The 21,176-nt window shown below is 37.7% G+C and overlaps 1 pseudogene; it reads left to right on the top strand.

Moving 5' to 3' along the window:
• The first annotated feature begins 17,283 nt into the window (after positions 1–17,283).
• Positions 17,284–17,382, top strand: LOC132310703 (small nucleolar RNA R71; annotated as a pseudogene).
• Positions 17,383–21,176: the final 3,794 nt, after the last annotated feature.

Consider the following 21,176-nt stretch of genomic DNA (forward strand, 5'->3'; position numbering starts at 1 on the left):
ATCACAAGGTTAGAGATATATGTTACTTGCTTTCATAAGTATGGAACATCAAATAACAAGCATGGATTGTCCTCCTATTTAACATCTAGACTACAATTATACTACAATTAAGCTAATGACATGAAATTAAACTAATTAAACTACGGGAGAGGTACAATCCATCAAGAAATGAGTATGAACCATCAAATAAACCACAAGAACATGCCATTAAGCACTATGTCTTAATAATCTCTAGATCTATAGCATTAATACACATAGACATGCATCAACAACACAAGAAATAGAGACAAACACATGAACATCTATTCTAGCATACATAAATATATGGATAGAATAAAATGATCAATTGGAAGCATTAAATCATATAAATCATTGAATAAACAAGATATATATATATATATATATATATATATATATATATATATATATATAAGTGTCAAAACATGTATCACAATACAAATCCCCTCAAAAATACATAAATCAAGATGTAGAAAGCATGCTTAGGGCTAACTCTAGCCCCAAGAAGTTGCCTAGCCACTCATGGATGGTGTCCTCCAACCCTCAAGGGCAAGCTCCATGGAAGAAATCTACTCCTTGTTTGATGAACAACCTCCAATGGTGTCTTTAGCCACCTCCTTTCTTTTCTTCTTCACTAAGTATATCCCAAGTCTCTAATTCTCTCATCTCTCTAAGTATATCTCCAAAAGTGGCTCATATTCCTTATATAGGTAGGTCAAATATCACCCAAAATGAGCTGGGCTCGTACACCAATAATCCTCTAATGATTGGATATGAGACAACTTTTAATGAGCTGGAATTTAGATTTTCTCGGGATTTGGGAAGTTCGATCGATCGAACTTGTGGTGTTCGATCGATCGAACATGGCTGAGATCTATCGAATTGAAGCTAGATCGATCCTCAATGGCGGCGCCTTTTTGGATAAAAACAAATCTGAGATATTTTAAAGATATTTTTGGAAAAAGGACAAAAGTGGTTGGTAGGGTGGTACAGCTGGATAAGATCAATCATTTGGATAAGGATAAGATGGTTCGATTGATCAAAAAATGAAGTTGAATCGATTGAACTTTGAGATCTTTGAATAGGGAAAAACATGGCTCAGATCTATCTTGAAGTGTTGAGATCAATGAAAGTTGGATCGATCGAACTTTTCTTGAGATCAATCGAAGTTGCTGAAATTCCACCTTTTGCTTCCTTCTGCTCTACTTTGCTCCTTTCTTTGATTCATCCCAGAATTGCTTTAATTATGCTCTTATTTGGCTGAGTTAGCTTATTTTGGGGATAAGTACCTGAAAATGAAAATAATACGAAATCAATCTAAAGCGGGAAAATAAGATAGATAAATGTTCTAGAATACCTAAGCTTAAGGGGTTTAAATGCGCACTTTTCAGCGCTCATCATCTATGCATGCTCATCTCCTACGAGTAGCTTTATGTTACTCACCCCAAAGTTACTGGGGTATTGTTCAGGTACGAAGACTTGGTTCGTGATGCTCATCATTCCTTGGATGACTTGTAGCTTTGAAGTTTCCATTTCATGCAAATGTTAGCATGAAATGTCATTTTGTAGCTTTATATATGTCAAAACTTGTATCTTTGATTCCATATATGTAATGTGTACATAAGTACACCTTTTGTATTATATTTGATAAGTATGATATGAGGATGGAGGCCAATGACATGTATTGTGTATCCAAGATAAATTTTGACTTCACGAAATATTATGAAAATATTAAAAAATGTTAACTTATTGTCTCACCATATTTGCTTCGTCTATGGGAATCCCATTTTTATTCTTTCATAAGGTCTCATTATTCATCTATGAAGTGTGGCCAATTTTGGATTCCAAAATTTCCATTTCAAGTTCATTTTCGCCTTTTTAGCCGTCGGGGGGTGGGATTTTGACTTGGCCATTTTCGAGAGCTGCAGACCATTCTCGCGCACTCAAAATCACTATTTACGTTTGCCTGCATGATCGTTTTCATGAAAAACTCTTTCGTTGGTGAAATGAGCCTCCTATGGACTCATTTCACATTTTTGTTGAAAAATCTTGCTTAGGAGCATTTTGGAGATTTCCTTTGGGAAATAAATTCCGGTCTCAACTCCGTCACATAGAAAATGTGATTTTAGGGGGAGTTTCTTCATGACATATTTCTGAAAAATGTCATCTTGGTCTCGAAAACCGCGTTCTAAACTCATTTATTATTTTTTTTTTTTTGTAATTTCACTATTTTTGCAGTATTTTACTGTTTCTGTTTTGGTTGAACCGGTTCAAGAATGTTGAACCGGTTCAAGTTCTCCAGAGATTTTTCTGCAGGTCCAACTTTGGTCTTCCAACTTTAAACTGACGTAACTCCTTCGTTTCAACTCCGAATTGGTCCGTTCTTGAGTCTAAATTGACTGTGTCGAAGTAAGCTTTCCAATGGCATAAATTTTAGTTTCAGATTCTTTTCCTAGCTCGAGATATCCTTGTTTTTATGAGAGGGTGTCAGATTTAGTTCGAACTGGAATAGGGTTCATTTGGGATTTCTCTTCCTTTGGACTTGTGACTTCATGTGAAGTTATCAAAGAATTTTTTTGGATGTTTTTGATCTAATTTGATTTGTTGGAAGTCAAATTCCATCCTCTTAGGATAAAATGATCATTTTACCCCTTGGTCCTTTTTTTTTATAGGGTTTTGACACATTTGTTTTCGTTTTGCTTCCGTTGAGCCTCGAAACTCCTCGAAGGGCCATTCTTGTGTCTTAGGGATAACGCACATCTCTAAGGACTTGTTTTTGTTTCGCTTCCACATTTTAGATCCGCTTTGGGTCATCATAGGACACACTGGGTTGAAAAATTCAGGGTCGTCACAGAAATGTAATGAAAAATGACCAGAATGCCCCCAAGATTAAACTAAGTCAAGAGATAAAAACATGCTAAAAAAAATAACATATGTTTCAAACATTAAAAGTTCTTGGCCCTTGGCCTCATTACATATAAGCTAAAATAGCATCAAAACAGAGTACTTAAGTTCATATTACACATCCAAAAGGAAGCAAAGCATGCTTCTAAATAAGTTATACCTTAACTACATCAAAAGAGTAAAATCATGCTGTAATGACCCGGTCATTTTCCTCATTTTCCTTTTTCTGAAAATTTACGGATAATTTTTTTCCATTTAATTTTCTTTTCTAAGTTCAGTTTCTCATCTCATAGTGCCGTCTTGAGTGCTCGGAAATGGTTTCTGAGACTCCTTCATTCGGATTGACAACTTACTTTAAGGACCAAGTCATTTCCATATTTTCATTTTTTCGACACTATTCACTTTTCGTCCTTTTCCCTATTTCATCTTTTCCCCGTTGGTCATTTTTTGACACAACCTCACTTTTCATGCTCGAAGTTAGTTTTTGACTTCACATACCTTCATCCTAAGTGGTTTCCACGAAATACGTTTCTTTACTTTTGTAAGAAAGTACTCTGGTTGCTCCCGGTGTCCATAGCGGCATGGATGCACAGTTTTTTAAAATCTTTTTCTTTTCTTGGGGTGTTTTTCATAAATATCTTTTCAAGATATTTTATTTCAGGGGTTTTTAAGAGAATATTTTTGAAATATATTTTCATTATAGGTCATTAGTGCAGTTAACCCTTTTTAGAGGGGCCATTGTGCAATTAACAAAAGTTATTGCAAAAATACCTCGTTTTGAGCCTGGATCTTTATACGGGATTCATTTTCACATTTCGTCGAGTCGTATACTCTTAGAATTTCCTCTCGGTCGTTTTCCCTAGTTTTAGGGATTTTGGACCCGGTTGCCGCTGAACTTGTTCGGGGCATATCTCTCTGCTCGGGACTCAGTTTTTGACATCGTTTCTTCCGTTGTTCATGTTTTCTCATTTTAAATCTTTTTCGTTCACAGAGTTTAGCCATTTGAGTGCGTCTGCTCAAAATCCACTTTTCCGGACTTAGCGGGACCCGTTCGGGGCACTTTTTGAGATTTTCTATAAATAGGGGGGTCTTAAGTCAAAAAGTTAGATTTCATCATCTTCCTCCCCTCTCTTGGCCGGATTCCATGGCAGCCACGGCTGCCACCTTCTGTCTCCTCCTTTGAACCACTTTTCCTTGGCGAAAAGTCTTCGGCCTTAACATTTATTGTAGGCTTTGATGTGTTATACCTTTCCCCCTTATTGGAATCCATTTCTGACCATTTCTTGAGTTTGGGTTTGAAGTCAAGTTGTGATTTTCTTAAGGCTTCCTTGGGATTCTTGTTCACCATGTTGTCCCCGACAAACCCTTCAGTATCGTCGGATTTGGAGCACTTTTCTTTCGGTGGGGATTTGAGATTTTCTTCTCAAATTGAGGTAAGGGGTGTTATAATTTATTTTTCTTAATGTATTGCATGCTATGGATGCTTGTACAACTTGTTTACTTGCTTTGATATCAAATCTAGAGGTTTTATTATTTACTTTTCTTGTATGAGATTTGATTCTCCCGGTTCGTTATAGCTTGTTTTAAACTTAGGACATAATAGAACATTACCCCTTGACATGTTCACTGACATATATTAAATTGAGGGTATTTGAATAAGTATTAAAGTTTTTATTTAATATTTATTTTGAACAAATGTTTAATTCATGTGGCCTTAACTAGCTTGAAATCAATATGTGTTAGTATATTATATTAGGCCCTAGCATGCTCTTCAATATAGGTGAATTTGAGAGTAATCGGAGATGTTTTGAAATCTAGTAATATTTAATTAATTTGATTAATTAATTTATTCCGAGTGTACTATTCACTCCATTGAATTTCTGACTTGATATTCTTGATGTGCATGCCATGTACTTTCACATATATTATTTTGAGAATTTTTAGATAACTTTGATTTCTAGAGAAATTAATTAATTAGGTTCTAATTAATTTCTACTTAGGGTTCTAATGAGTTAGACTTGTATTTCATGGGACTTTTGCCTTTTTATCTTGTTTCATGACTTGTTGCAACTTAACTCCATTAAAGTAATTAGTGAACTTGCACCCTTACATTAGAATGATTTAATTGTTCAAGAGTTATTAAACAAATGATTAAATCATTAATCTTATAGTAGTTGTATCATTACATCAATGGATTCCTTGTGTCTTAAATCCAAATTTTGTAGTCTTTTTAGATACAATCTATGATTTCTTGACATTTCACATGCCATTACAGTTGAGAAATTAGGGCATGACTTGTGTGTTTCCAAAATCTTGGTAGTGTATGAAACGTGGTTAATACATTTCTTGTATTTGGATACAATCTTGACTTGCACAACTTGTTGATTTTGGGACTTAGGATATCAATTAAGAATTGACATGGCTAGGACTTGGTTCTAGTACGGGGGATTGTCCCTCTACAACTATAGTGAGCACTAGGGGAAGGTACCCATGGGTTAGTAGCCCTAAAGTGATCCTAAGAGTACGGTTTTAGTCCGGGCGATATCCGAGTTTCCACATTGGTTGAATTCACTCTTTAAATTTCAAGTTGCTATTCCTTGAAGATTTAAAACTTGTCATATTATGTGAAATGCTCCAATCTTGTTAATTGCATAGATATTATTCTTTGTTCTTAATTTCATGTATAACTCTTATCGTGTTAATCGGAATGTTCTATTCTCGTTTACTTGCATAGATATTATGCATTTTCCTTGATTTCACGCCTTGTCCTTGTCGTGTTAATTGAATTGTTTCAATCTTGTTAATTTTCTTAGTTATCTCATTCCGTGTTACTTTATGCTATCATGACTTAGGAATGATCCTATACATGTAACTTGACTTAGATTCTAGGTGGCATGGTCCACATATATTGATTTATATCAACACGCAAACTCTCTAAACCCTTAGATTTCAAGTGTTATCTCTTGAAGATATAAGGACCTTGTCGGGTTATATGAAGTATTTCCTATCTCGTTTAATTTGCATAGACATTATGCTTACTTCGTGTATTTAGACCTCATTCGATATACTTGAAACTGTGCACTTGCTTCTTGTATCTAGATTCCATTCAGCATACTCGTGTCTTGTATACTTGCCTTGTGTGTTTCCAATCTCATTAGTATACCTATGTTTTGTATACTTACCTCGCATGTTTTCATCTTCGTTTAGTACACTTGTAACTAGTATGCTTGTATGTCGTGTATCTTATTTTAATTGCATGAGTAGCTTAGGATGCTCCCTGAGTCTCACTCTGACATAGACATTAGGTGGCATGACCTTTTTGAATTGTTTCAAGTTAATCTAAAAATCTGTAAGAAATCGAGTCATGCATGCTCATTCTCTATGAGTAAACTTGTTTACTCACCCTAAAGTTACTGACGGTATTGTTCAGGTACGAAGACTTGGTTCATGATGATCATCGCTCCATGGATGACTTGTAGATTTTAGGCTTCCATTTCATGCAAATGTTAGCGTGAAATATCATTTCATAGCCTTGTGTATCAAAACTTGTATTCTTTGATTCCGTATGTGTAAAGTGTGCATAAGTACACTCTTTTCAATGTATTTGACATGTATAAGATGAAGCTGGAGGCCAATGACATGTATCTTGTATTCTATGCACTTTCATTTTTAAGGTTTATTATGAAAATATTGAAAAATGCTAAGATATTGCTTCATAACTTTTACATCGGGTGTGGGATTTCCATTCTTTTTCTTTCATAGGATTTCTATGATCATGTATGATGTGTGGCCAAGGGCTAAACACCATTTCATTCTAGGATTTGCATTATGGTTCCATTTATAGCGTTTTTAGGCATTTTTGGCTGTGTTACATTTTGCATTGGGGTTATTTTGAGGCCGCGGACCATTGGGACGCGTCCTAAATGCCTTTTTACATTTGCATGTATGTCCACATTGCACAAAACTCTTGAGTTTCAACTTTTGACCTATTTTTGGGTGATTTATTGAATTTGTATGAGAATTCTTGTATGGGGTGTCAATTAAGGTTCCTTTTTGTTTTGGCATGTCTTGGAGGCTTGAACGGGTCTAGGAAATGTTTTGAAACTTGTCCAGATCATGTAGAATGCATGTAGAACCCTAGGATTGGCCTAAGAACCATTTTAACACATTACAGCAGCTTTTCATAGCTACAGCAGATGTGTCGGTCGGCTGATGAGGATTTATCGGTCGGCTGACAAGCCTCGAGACTCCATTCCAGTAGGCTTTTCTTGAAAAATGGCATTCGGTCAATTGACTATAGGGGTTCGGCCGGCTGATGATACACTTTCGGTCAGCTGATCCTTGCCGTCGGTCGACCGATCCTCCCTGTAGCCTTTAGCTTTCAGTTTTCTTTGACAGTTTTGTCACACCAACTTTAGAAGGACTTATCTTTTTCATTTCGAATCTAAATCTAGTCATTCTTGACTCTAAGTTCAAGAGCTTGAAGTTAGCTTTCCAATGGTACCAACTACTCATCAAAACTCCACCTATCATGAGAGTTATTCTAGTCCTAGTGAGATAAGGTCATGGTAATCCTTAAACGGAAAAGGCCACCTTATTTTAAATTCACAACTTTTCCTTCCGGACTCCGAATCAGGCGATTCCTGAGTCTAACCTTGTTTATTTTTCATTGTCTTTCTAATGGTGTGCATGGTGGCACTCATTTCAGTGTGAAATGACCATTTCACCCTTAGTTCATTTCTTATTGGGTTTGGTATTCTTGCTTCATTTTCCTGGCTCATTTAAGTTCGTGGCTTCGTAGGGAGTCCTCTTGGTGCCTTAGGGATGACGTACATCTTTTAAGGCCATTTTGCTTCTTTTGCTTCCGCATCTTGGATCTGGTTCGGGTCATCACAGGACACATTGAGTTGAAAAATCCAGGGTCGTTACAGGTGGTATCAGAGCGTCCGAGTTTGAATACCTTGGACGACGGGTGTTGGGTGCATATCATGCTCACGTTGTTTTGCTTTGATATGTCATTTGTATCTCGCTAACATGTCTTGTTTGATAACATGTTCACATGCTTAGGTGTTCTAAGACACCTATTATTTGTTAAGTATACTTTATGTGTATATATATGCTTCTTGATAACATGGGACCTAGACCATGTCTATGTTGTTATCATATCCTAGTGTGATATCATGTCTGCGTGCTTATGTTTGCATGACCGTATGTGATGTTGGTGTGGGTCGGGGCATCAACCTAAACCCATAGTTTATGCACCAAAAGATAATGGTGTAGAGCTATGATGAATGTGGCCAAGTTTTACATTTAGAAATTGCCACTACTATCTTTCACTAAAAATATAGTTAGGGCAAGTAGGGATCGTCCCAAGGGATTGATGGGTCGTACAAGGTTGAAGAATCAAGATTAGGGTTAGTAGGTCGAGTGATCAAAAGATTGGTTGGTGGTTGAATTATACTAAGATGCAATTTACACTAAAGTAGGCAATTAAATGTAATGGAGAGAAAATAAGAGAAAGATCTTGGGGTTTAGAGATCACTACTAAGCATAGCTTTTCTACACCCTTAATGAATGATTAATGGTGGGGGAAAACATGTATTGCAACAAAGTGTGTGTGTGTGGTTGTTTCAACAAGCATGGATGACAAATTAAGCATATATTATCTAAGGAATATGGTGGATAGTACAATATATCAAACTAAGCCGTTAATCCTTTCTTTAAGCTCACAACCAAACACATCACAAGGTTAGAGATATGTGCTACTTGCTTTTATAAGTATGGAATATCAAACAACGAGCATGGATTGTCCTCCCATTTAACATCTAAACTACAATTAAGCTAATGACATGAAATTAAACTAATTAAACTAAGGGAGAGGCACAATCCATCAAGAAATGAGTATGAACCATCAAACAAAACACAAGAGCATTCCATTAAGCACTATGCCTTGAAAATCTCTAAATCTATAGCATTAATACACATAGACATGCATCAACAACACAAGAAATAGAGACAAACACACGAACATCTATTCTAGCATACATAGACATATATATAGAATGAAATGATCAATTGAAAGCATTAAACCATACAAATAATTGAATAAACAAGATTTATATATATAAAGGTGTCAAGACATGTATCACAATACAAATCCCCTCAAAAATACATAAATCAAGATGTAGAAAGTATGCTTAGGGCTAACTCTAGCCCCAAGAGGATGTCTAGCCACTCATGTATGGTGTCCTCCAACATTCAACGACTAACTCCATGGTAGTGATTGCTCCTCTTCTTGGTTGATGGAAGAACTCCAAACTTGTGTCTCTAGCCTCCTCCTTTCTTTTTTTCTTCACTAAGAGTATCAATAATGTGCCTCTATCTACTCTCAAGCATATCAAGTATATCACCTCAAAAAGTCGCTCATATTCCTTATATAGGTAGGTCAAATATCACCCCAAATGAGCTGGGCTCGTACACAAATATTCTTTCCAATGATTGGATATGAGACAACTTTTAATGAGCTGGAATTTGGATTTTCTCGGGATTTGGGAAGTTCGATTGATCGAACTTGTGGTGAGATCGATCGAACATGGCTGAGATCTATCGAATTTAAGCTGGATCGATCCTCTATGGCGGTGCGTTTTTGGATAAAAAAAAAATTGAGATATTTTGAAGATATTTTTAGGAAAGAGACAAATGTGGTAGGTAGGATGGTACTAGTGGATAAGATGTAATCTTTTCGATCGATCGGAAGAAAGTTGGATCGATCGAACTTCGTGGGATCTTTGGATAAGGATAGAAGAGCTTGGATCCATCTTGGAATACTAAGATCGATGAACTTTTGATCGATCGAATATTTGCTGAGATTGATCGAACTTGCTAAATTTCCACCACTTGTTTCCTTTTGCTCCCACTTTGCTCATTTCTTTGATTCATCTCAAGATTGCTTCAATTATGCTCTTATTTAGCTGAGTTAGCTTATTTTGGAGATAAGTACCTGAAAATGGAAATAATACAAAATTAATCTAAAGCGGGAAAATAAGATAGATAAAAGTTCTAGAATACCTAAGCTTAAAGGGTTTAAATGCGCACTTTTCAGCGCTCATCACACTCCCAAACTTAAATATTGCTAGTCCCTAGCAATGAACTAGAAAATAAAGGAATGAAATGAACAACTATACACCTATGAACTCGAAAGCAATAAATGGATAATGCCACTTTCGTAGGGAACACGATTACATTTAGCATATGCAACAAGCCTTTTAAACCCCTAGGTTACCCCTAGTGGACGATCAAAGTCTCGTAAGGGTTTAGTGAAGTCTCATGAGGGTTTCCAGAAATGATACCTACAAACATTAAGCTCATTCTTTCAAAAGAGGCACCAATATTGCAAACAAGCATTGGGAGAAAACTACCTCAAGTATACAATTTTTCAAACATTTCCAAGCAATCTCCCAAAATTTCAACATCAAGCAAGCAAGTGTGGTCCTCCACACATCAAGAAAATGATCATGAAAATCAAAACAACTCTAGAATCCTTTTTGAGTGGACCGGCATCAAGTATGCTGCTATCTAACCCAACTAAAGAATAAAATACACATCCTTACCCTCAAACTAGCACACAAATCTAGTACCGATCATCAAGACAAAGAGTGGACCTTTTATGAAAGGTTTATTGTTTTAGGTGTGCTTATTCTTTTCACTAGATTTTATTTATTTATTTATTTTTTTTTATCCCTAAGGATCAAAGATGGAAGCATAGTGCAATGTGTTGATCTATTAAGCTTTCTAGCGATCCATGAGGTCGAGCGTTAGGTCAATGACTCCCAAACCAGACAGCTTTAGGGCATTAGGCGTTCAAACATCCCTAAGGACTTACAAGCTCAAATCAACTAGGTTACAAATCAAAACAACCTCCATCAAATCATTTCGCACTTCTTACCTTTTGGGCGAATTCCTCACTTTTTTATTACTTTTGCAACTTTCTTTTTATTTTTATTTTTATTTTTCTTTTTCTTTTCTTCTATTTTTTTTTATTTTTATTTATTTATTTATTTTTTTTACGCAAGTTCAATTATTAACCTAGAGTTTGGGCCCTCCACCTTTCGGCGTGAGAAGTTCAATGCTTGATGAGGCTAGAATCCCGGCTAGTTAACAAAAATGGGTTGTTATCATCTTTTATCAAGAATGAAAGCTTTCAATGCACTACTAGCTCAATTGGGATATAACTAATTCAATAATCAATGAAGCATGTACCCCACAAATGAATGCTAGTGTATGCCTTTGTTAGTGTAGAATCCTAAAGTGAATCTCAAAACAATCACAAAATCAGGATGATGTGGACCACAAGTGCAAGCATGATATAATTCTTTCGAAAAATTTGCTCCTAAATGGCATCCACAAGGCATGCAAGGAGTATTAGACTCTTAATGTCAAGCAATTTTTAAATACTAAGCAATATAGTCCTCAAAAGATCAAAATCATAGCTAGTTATGGACCAATCATAGAAAATCCCTCAAATACACAAGTCATGCTCAAAATTTTGAATTTAAAGCAAACACCGCAAATCACACTATTACCCCCAAACTTAAATGGCATAATGTCCTCAATATGCAAAGAGAACAAAAGGAAAGAGTATACCAGTGCAACTATAGCAAAGAATAGCCGGAACAGAAGTATCCAAAGTAGGTGGTATAGCCCCCCCAAACTTGGGATTAACTGTGGTCTTGAAAATTTGGCACTTGGATAAAACTTATCAGATAACAAGAGGGATAATAATAGTGCACAGTGGATATGCAAGTGTAAATGGGATAGCAACTGAAAATAGAAAGAGGTATAAGGGTGGTCCTGAAAATTTTGGGCAGTACTCTCTCTCACTGAAGTCACTGGGATACACCTGATGGAGTCAATCACAAACAGATATATCAATACAAGGTATGACATCCAACATATAGCATGTATAAATAGAAATAATATACATCATAGCACAGTATCAGGGCCAATAGACTGGCCACAAAAATAGAGTAATAGTAATAATGTATCACAGATATATAAAATGACAGGAGTAAAGGGATAGAGAGATCAGGAAGAGGAGGTAGGATGGACAGGGTGTGCTCCGTGGATATCTCGAGATAAGTCTCGCAACGCAGCCATGACATCGGTATGGAGAGATGAAATGTCAGCTCGGATAGAGACCGTGTTGGCGCGGATAGATACTACAGCATCCTCCAAAGCCTGGAGTCGCTCTCCATAGCCGGCTGTCGGTACTGGAGCCTCAGGTACCACTGGAGCAGGAGAATGATGATCCTGAGCCTGCTCCTCATCCTGAATGGGTGACCCAGCCAGAAAGTAATGCTCCTGGTCCTCTGCGGGTTGCTCCAAGTCAATATCCAGGTGCATGGTAGGCGGATCGACTGGTATATCGTCCGTTGCTTGATCTACTGCTACTACTGCCTGCTCCATCTCCTCTCTCTCTAACTCCTCAGCTACCTCAGCAGTGACATCCTGTAGACTCTTGATAAGAGCGTTGTAGCTCTTATCCCAATCCTTCTTCTTGAATGTGTAGGCCCCAGACTCAGTATGCTCCCGTGGCTGGAAGGGATAGCGCTGGTTTCTCAGAATCTGTGTGATAAGATGACCGAATGGGAGATACTTAGCCCTTTTGGGCTTAGCCTTGCTGATATGGTTAACATACAACAATTTCATCATAACGCTCCAGATGAGCACAGGAATGGACAGCCAGTGCCCTGTATAGAAGGTGTATAAAGCTGTAAGATAGTCGCCGCACCTCTGTATCTTGTGGCTGGCCATAAAAACATTTCGGTATAGCACCGAATCGAAGAACCACAGGTTGTCTGGCAAATAAGTTCGAGTGGCGAAAGTCTCGCCACCGCATAGTGACCTGTGAGTAAAACGGCTATGTTTGCATATGTGGGCCTCCATAGAGTAGGATAGGTATCCTGGAGATCGGGAGGGCAGACGTGTGGACAACGGCAGGATCTGGAAAGAGTGTCCACCGTGATACTGATAGGGTGGCCGTCAATGGTAGTCCGCAGCTCCGCCAGGTTACTCGGGCAGGTCGGAGGTTTTGGAAGAACATCCGGACCAACCTCGGGTATACTGGGTATGTGATAGGGGCTAGCATGGCTGAGATGCCCCTTTGGTCTATATCGTCATATGCTGCTCTGGTAAGAACAGACCGGGAGAAGTAGTCTATGTCAAAGACTGTGCGCCACTCGAAGGCGTGAGTATCTAGGTAATGTCCGGTCTAAATGCTGGGCTGGCTGAGCTGGAGGTGGCGATGGAGATGGTATGTGCTCAGCCTGAGCGTTACCTTGTGAAGAAGATGCCTAGCCTGAAGACTGTAGTCGATTGTCAGATGGAGACTGAGGTGGAGTGGGCTCTATTAGCTCTTCCTGAATTGGGTCCTGGGCGTGAGATAGACCTGCCTCATCGTCCAAACTCCGTCTGGCCCTGCGGTGATAGTGTGTGCGAGCAACAGTCTTGACCCTAGCCATGGCTTGCAAAATAAAAAGAAAACTTGTAAAAAAAGAAGTCAGTGCCAGTATAAAGAAGTAAAGCACAATTAATAGAATCATGTATGTCAAATAAGATAGACACAACAGATAAGGAACATGAATTTATGCAAGTGACAAGGAATGAGTGACATGATGTGAAGCATGCTAGACAGTACAAGTATGGAATGCATTCAATGTGGAAAACACAAGCATTGGGCATGTATGAGATAGCATGAAACACAAGAGATGGTGTGTGAAATGTGTGAAGTATATCTGTGAAATTCAATCGATCATAAATATGTGAGATCGATGCAAGTTCGATCGATCGAATTGTGAGGTGAAACTCGAAAAGTCACAGATCTGTGACGTGGGTGGCACGGGGCCTTCACAAACATGGTCGTAGGCCTATCTACACAACAAAGCATCAACATTGGTCACTTGATTTGGCTCGTGACCCCCGAAATCAAGTCAAATCAAGAACTATTCAAAACATATATGCATATATATACACAGAAGTTCGAAGCTTCAACAATGGCGATATGCATCATCAAAACAACATAGATCTAACATTAAAAGCATGGATTCATCAAATTGAAGCTTGAAGTCACAGATGAGATCTCGGATCTTACTGGAATCGAAAGAGAAGGTGAGATGAATATGAGATCCTAGATCCGAGAAGAGAGAAAGATTCAGGATGAGATGAAGATTGCCGGAGTTTCGCCAGAGATGGAGAAGAGTTGGGATGTAGCGGTGAAGGGTGAAACGAGGGTTTGAGATCGATTTTTGTGAAATCGATCGAATGACCCTAAATTGATTTTTTTACAAACATTCCCTTGCCAGTTTGATCGATCAAACTGAATCCTCAGATCGATCGAACTGAAATCGATCTCTCCTCTTAAGTGACAAAATATTTTTGTGATTTTTGAAAAATAAAAATAAATAAATTAAATAAAAGTAAAAGTATTTTTAGGATTTTTGAAAAATATTTATTTATTTATATTTTTTATATTTTTTTTTACTATTACTATATTTCTATTTACTATGATTATTATTATTATTATTATTATTTTGAAAATAAAAATAAAAATGACAATAAAAATAATAAAATATTTTTTGGATTTTTTGAAATTAAGAATTTAAAACAAAGTCAAAATTGAAAATCAAAGAACAAAGATCGATTTCTGCAAGATCGATCTCAGAATACTTTTGATCCATCGAGAATGCAAAGATTTGAAGAAATGTTCGATTGATGAGACAGAGAGGCTTTTGGATGCAGGTGGATGCAGGTTCAAAATTTTTCTAAGTGTTGGAACTACAGATCGATCCAAGATAAAGTTGGATCGATCGAAAAACTGAAGATCGATTTAGGAACAAGTTCAAACGATGGGACAGCGAGCTAAAATATGTAGGTTTTGTTTGAATGATTGGACAGAGAGTGATTTAGATACAGGTTTGATACAGGTGGGAAGTTCGATCGATTGAACTCATTTTGAGATCAATCGAACTTATGCAAAATGCTCAATTTCAACATAAGAGTGCATGCAATCCTAATCACAGTTCCTAGCAATGCATATGAAACCAAAGCCAATATATAGACTTCGTAAGAAATGAAATTAAAGATAGAAATAAGGGAGGAATAGGGTTTTGACACCTTATGAAATGTACTAGTCTGTAACGTCTTTAGCAAGACGTTGGGCTTTTTTAACCTGAATCAAACATCTTGTAGTGTATCCCCTCCTTGATGGGGTGATAAGTGTTTTGAACTCCACCCAACAAATGGTTCTTTAAGGAACTTGTTGGATTAAGTTTAAAAGAAGTTTTCGGTCCTTGGTCAAAGCAATCTTTGGGCTTCCATGCCCTTTCAAAACAAGACTTTGAAACAACTTTCTTTAGTTTCAAGGTTGAAGATGAGCTTTTTGGAATTTTGGTTTCAAGCAAAGACTCTATTCCTTCACATTCATGGTTATGACATTTCTCTATAACATTCGCTTCTTCATACTTGTCAAATGAATTGGGGGTTGGATTAAAAATATTCAACTTTACCTTCATGTGGCCAAATGAAATCTTCATTATCCCCGTCCTACAATTAATGTTGGCATTTGCGGTTGCGAAGAAAGGACGGGCAAGGATAACGGGAATTTGGCTCTTAGGATTTGGAACCGGTTCCGTGTCAATGACAACGAAATCAATGGGAAAGAAGAATTTATCAATCTTAATCAATACATCCTCAATGATACCCCTAAGCTTTTTGATGGATCGGTCAGCAAGTTGCAAAACCACCGACGTCGGTTTCAAGTCTCCTAAGCCTAATTTGGCATATACTAAGTATGGAAAAAGGTTAACACTTGCTCCCAAATCAAGGAGAGCCCGATTAATTATATGATTTCCAATGATGCATGAAGTGGTAGGTGAACCGAGGTCTTTAGAAGAGTGTTATGCTGCAAAATTGAGCTTACTTGCTCGGTTAAGACCACTTTCCTAGGTGCTTGGCTTTTATTCTTTCTCTTTTGGGTGCATAAGTCTTTTAAGAACTTGGCATAAGCCGGAATTTGCTTAATTGCATCCAAAACTGGAAGATTGACTTTCATTTGCCTAAACATATCCATAATTTTATTTGCTTTGGCCTTTTGCTTGTCATTTGAAATGGATCCTTTTAAGGCATCCGGAAATGGAGCTTTTGGTTCAAAAACCTTTTCAGAAATTTTTTTTGAAGTCTCTTCAACACAAGAAGTTTTGAAATCATGTTGCAAATCTTTTTTTTCAAAATCACTTTTCAAATCACTTTTCAACACATTCTCATTTGAAAGATCATACATATGCAATGAAGGAGGAATCGGATGTGAAACGGGACGGGTGTCAACTTGTGGTTGCACCGGTTCACTCTCTTTATTGGACATACCCACTTAGTTGTCCACAATCTTCCCACTTCTCAAGGTAGTCACCACATTGTCATGCTCTATTGTGTGACCTTCCGATGAGGAATGAGTCTCCACAACACATTGTTGCTTTGATGGGGCATTCAAAGGCATTTTCCCTTTCTCTCTAGCATTTAAAGTACTAACTATTTGCCCTACTTGGGTTTCAAGCTTAGCAATGGATTAAGAATGAGAATGAAGCAATTGAGTGTTAGCCTCTAGAGTGCCTAGAGCGGTCAAAACTTTTTCTTCAAAAGCGGGACTCTTAGCATTTCCTTGAGAATATGATGGTTGATTAGGAAAATGAGAATTAGAGAATTGGTTTCCTTGTGATTGGAATGGTCTATATCCTTGGGAACCTTGGCTTTGCATCGGAGGTGGAACATACTTCCCTTGGAAACCACCCTGGGGAGGGTTTGAGCCTTCCCCTTGGTTTTTCCAAGTGAAATTCGGGTGATTCCTCCAACTAAGATGATAATGATTGCCATAAGGGTTGTTCCCTTGATTAACAAAAGTTACATTGACTTGTTCATGATGCTCATTTTGCACATGTCCATGGGGACAATTGGAAGTAGAATGTAAAACACTTGAACAAGTCATACATGTCTCATTAGATGCATGATGGGAATGGTTAGGGACAGAAGATACTTGATTTGCCGAGTTTTGGTTGATCAAGAATTGATCAAACCTTTGAGATAATGACTTCATCTCGGAGGTTATTTCATTGGAATGGTCGACTTGATGTAAGCCAACACTCTTCCTTCCACTTGAATTCCTACCATTCTTAGAAGATAAAGTTCGATGCAAAGAATTCTCACTCATGCTCTCATAAAGACGCCACACGTCATCCTCATGTCTATTAATGTAAGAGCCACCCGTTGTCTGGTAAACTCTCGAAGAAATATTGAACTAATTACCATTTGGGCATGTCATGATGTGGACACTTCCTAAGCAATTCATTAAATCTTTCCCATGCCTCATGGAACGTTTCCCCATCCCCGTGTGAAAACTCTCGAATTGAGGTTCTCATGGCATTGGTCTTAGAAACCGGATAGTACTTCTTCAAGAACTCTTGTTGCATTTCCACTCAAGAAGTTATTGAAAAAGGTCTAAGATTGTTAAACCAATATTTTACCTTGTTTTTAAGGGTGAATGGAAAAAAGTTTAAGCCTTAAGACCTCTTCCGGCATGTCCGTGTATCTCTCGGTGGAACATACTTCAAGAAACTCATCCAAATGCTTGTAGGGTTCTTCACTTGGAAGTCCATGATAGTTAGGAAGCATTTGAATGGTTTGTGGTTTGATCTCATAGTTGTGTGCTCTAAATGGTGGCAATTGAATGCATGTGGGTGTATTGTATTCATTGGGCACATAGTGATCTCTTAAAGCAAGGGGAGGATTAGCAATTGGAGGTGCAATATGGGCACCTTGATTGCCTTGAATGATAGGAGGTGGTGGAGCATAGATTGGCTTGGCATTCCCAATGGAACTTGGCCTTGTTGTTGTGGTGGTTGAACAAATGGCCTCGGCATGCCTAATGGTACTTGCATGTTATCATAATGCATATTGGGGTGGAGGATGCCATGTTGGTCTATGTGACCAAGGTCCTCCACATGGTCCTCATCATGTCCTTCCATTGATGAAATGGATTGACTAGAACTTCCTTTTCCCCTAGGGTTTCGAACAACGGATTCAAGATGAAAATTTAGAGGGACAAGAGTGGGTGTCAATGATCTACGACCATGCATGCACAATGCAATACAACAAGCAACAAGTAATGAACAAACACTTCACCTTCTCAACAAATCAACAATCAATAAACTTCCTCCACATACAATGATCCCATACTCCTATGCTATCAACAATATGCCAGAAAAGACAAATTGCCTCCACGTGGGCTCACGATTTATCTAAGAATTAAAATATAAGCCTCCACGCAGGCAGACGATTTAACTAGAGATTGAGTTAAGAAAGAGCTCACAAAGGGTCCTTTAACACTTCAATTCAATTTTCAATTTTAGCCTTCTAATTTTTTTTTGATTTTTAGCCTTTTCCTTTGCTTTTGCTTAGCTCCTTGCTTGAAATGCTCCTTTGCTCACCTTTTTTTCAATGCACCTAGTCAAACAAGAACCAACACAATAAGTAACCAAAATGAAAATAAAGTAAAGACACGATCAAAAGAGTACTAATTCCTAATTGATTCCACAAATATGACATTGCTTTCAATCAATTCCCTGCAACGGAGCCAAAAACTTGGTGTGGCTCTGGGCGTCAACCTAAACCCACAGTTTGTGCACCAAAAGATAATGGTGTAGAGCTATGATGAATGTGGCCAAGTTTTACATTTAGAAATTGCCACTACTACCTTTCACTAAAAATATGGTTAGGGCAAGTAGGGATCGTCCCAAGGGATTGGTGGGTCGTACAAGGTTGAAGAATCAAGATTAGGGTTAGTAGGTCAAGTGATCAAAAGATTGGTTGGTGGTTGAATTACACTAAGATGCAATTTAAACTAAAGTAGGCAATTAAATGTAATGGATAGAAAATAAGAGAAAGATCTTGGGGTTTAGAGATCACACTAAGCATAGCTTTTCTACACCCTTAATGAATGATTAATGATGGGGGAAAACATGTATTGCAACAAAGTGTATGTGTGTGGTTGTTTTAACAAGTATGGATGACAAATTGAGTATAAATTGTCTAAGCAACATGGTGGACAGCACAATATATCAAACTAAGCCGTTAATCCTTTCTTTAAGCTCACAATCCAAACACATCACAAGGTTAGAGATATGTGCTACTTGCTTTCATAAGTATGGAACATTAAACAACAAGCATGGATTGTCCCCCCATTTAACATCTAAACTACAACTACACTACAATTAAGCTAATAACATGAAATTAAACTAATTAAACTAAGGGAGAGGCACAATCCATCAAAAAATGAGTATGAACCATCAAACAAAACACAAGAGCATTCCATTAAGCACTATGTCTTGACAATATCTAGATCTATAGCATTAATACACATAGACATGCATCAACAACACAAGAAATAGAGTCAAACACATGAACATCTATTCTAGCATACATAGACATATGGATAGAATGAAATGATCAATTGGAAGCATTAAACCATACAAATTATTGAATAAACAAGATCTATATATATAAAGGTATCAAGACATGTATCTCAATACAAATCCCCTCAAAAATACATAAATCAAGATGTAGATTGCATGCTTAGGGCTAACTCTAGCCCCAAGAGGATGTCTAGCCACTCATATATGGTGTCCTGCAACCCTAAACGGCTAACTCTATGGTAGAGATTGCTCTTCTTCTTGGTTGATGGAAGAACTCCAAGCTTGTGTCTCTAGCCTCCTCATTTCTTTTCTTTTTCACTAAGAGTATCAATAATGTGCCTCTATCTATTCTCAAGCATATCAAGTATATTCCCTCAAAAAGTAGCTCATATTCCTTATATAGGTAGGTCAAATATCACCCCAAATGAGCTGGGCTAGTACACCAATATTCCTTCCAATGATTGGATATGAGACAACTTTTAATGAGCTGGAATTTGGATTTTCTCGAGATTTGGGAAGTTCGATCGATCGAACTTGTGGTGAGATCGATCCAACATAGCTGAGATCTATTGAATTTAAGCTGGATCGATCCTCTATGGCTGCGCCTTTTTGGATAAAAACAAATCTGAGATATTTTGAAGATATTTTTAGGAAAGAGACAAATGTAGCAGGTAGAGTGGTACAAGTGGATAAGATGGAATCTTTTCGATCGATTGGATGAAAGTTGGATCGATCGAACTTTATGGGATCTTTGGATAAGGACAAAAGAGCTTGGATCCATCTTGGAATACTAAGATCGATGAACTTTCGATCGATCGAATATTTGCTGAGATCGATCGAACTTGCTGAATTTCCACCATTTGCTTCATTTTGCTCCCACTTTACTCTTTCTTTGATTCATCTCAAGATTGCTTCAATTATACATTCTGTAAGGGCCTATGTCGGGAACCTTCTTGTCTAGTTTGTTGGTTGGGTGTTTCGAGACCTTAGTCTGACGGTTGATGCGAGTAAGGCTCATGTGAGCGTAGAATTGCAGTGCTTGTCTGGTGGAGTGAGACGCGGGCCAGGGAGGCACCGTTTCATTTCCTTTTCCTTCATGGCTTCTAGATCTAAGGCTTTAAGCATAACGGTGCCTATCACATTGTTGTCAGAGTTTTGGGATTAGCTACCCCAACTCTTGCAGATGCCTGGTTCACGTAGTGCTTTTAGTAATGATTATTTCCGACATTGATGTCATCCATATCGATAGGATTTTCAGAGTTGACCTAGTTTGGGCCAGGTTATGAACTAGTGTCTTATACTATTATGCTACCTTACTGACGAGTAAGTGTGGGTGGGTTCTGGTCGCTGTTTATACTGCCTTGTCACTCTCTTCTTTTATCAGGTTTCAACATTTTGTTGTCTTGGGATTCTCTCGGTGGTTGACGTTGAGTTAACGTGCTGATTCGTATGAGGTGTTGTCTTGGTTCGTGGTTTCGCGTTCCTTCAGTTGATCTTGAGACTTCTGGGGTTGTCTTTCAGTGCCTTTTGAGCAGTCCTTTGATTTAACCTTTTGTTTGGTCCTCGTTCTGTTCTCTCCCAGGATGTTTCAAATTTCGGGGATGAAATTTGTTTAAGGAAGGTAGGTTGTAATGACACGGTCATTTTCCTCCTTTTCCTTTTTCTGAAAATTTACGGACAATTTTTTTCTAGTTAATTTTCTTTTCTGAGTTCAGTTTCTCATCTCATAGTGTCGTC

Source organism: Cornus florida, unplaced genomic scaffold (genome assembly GCF_030987335.1).
Source record: "Cornus florida cultivar Cherokee Brave unplaced genomic scaffold, ASM3098733v1 CherokeeBrave_3.0.0_Hap2_Chr05, whole genome shotgun sequence".
Lineage (NCBI taxonomy): Eukaryota > Viridiplantae > Streptophyta > Magnoliopsida > Cornales > Cornaceae > Cornus > Cornus florida.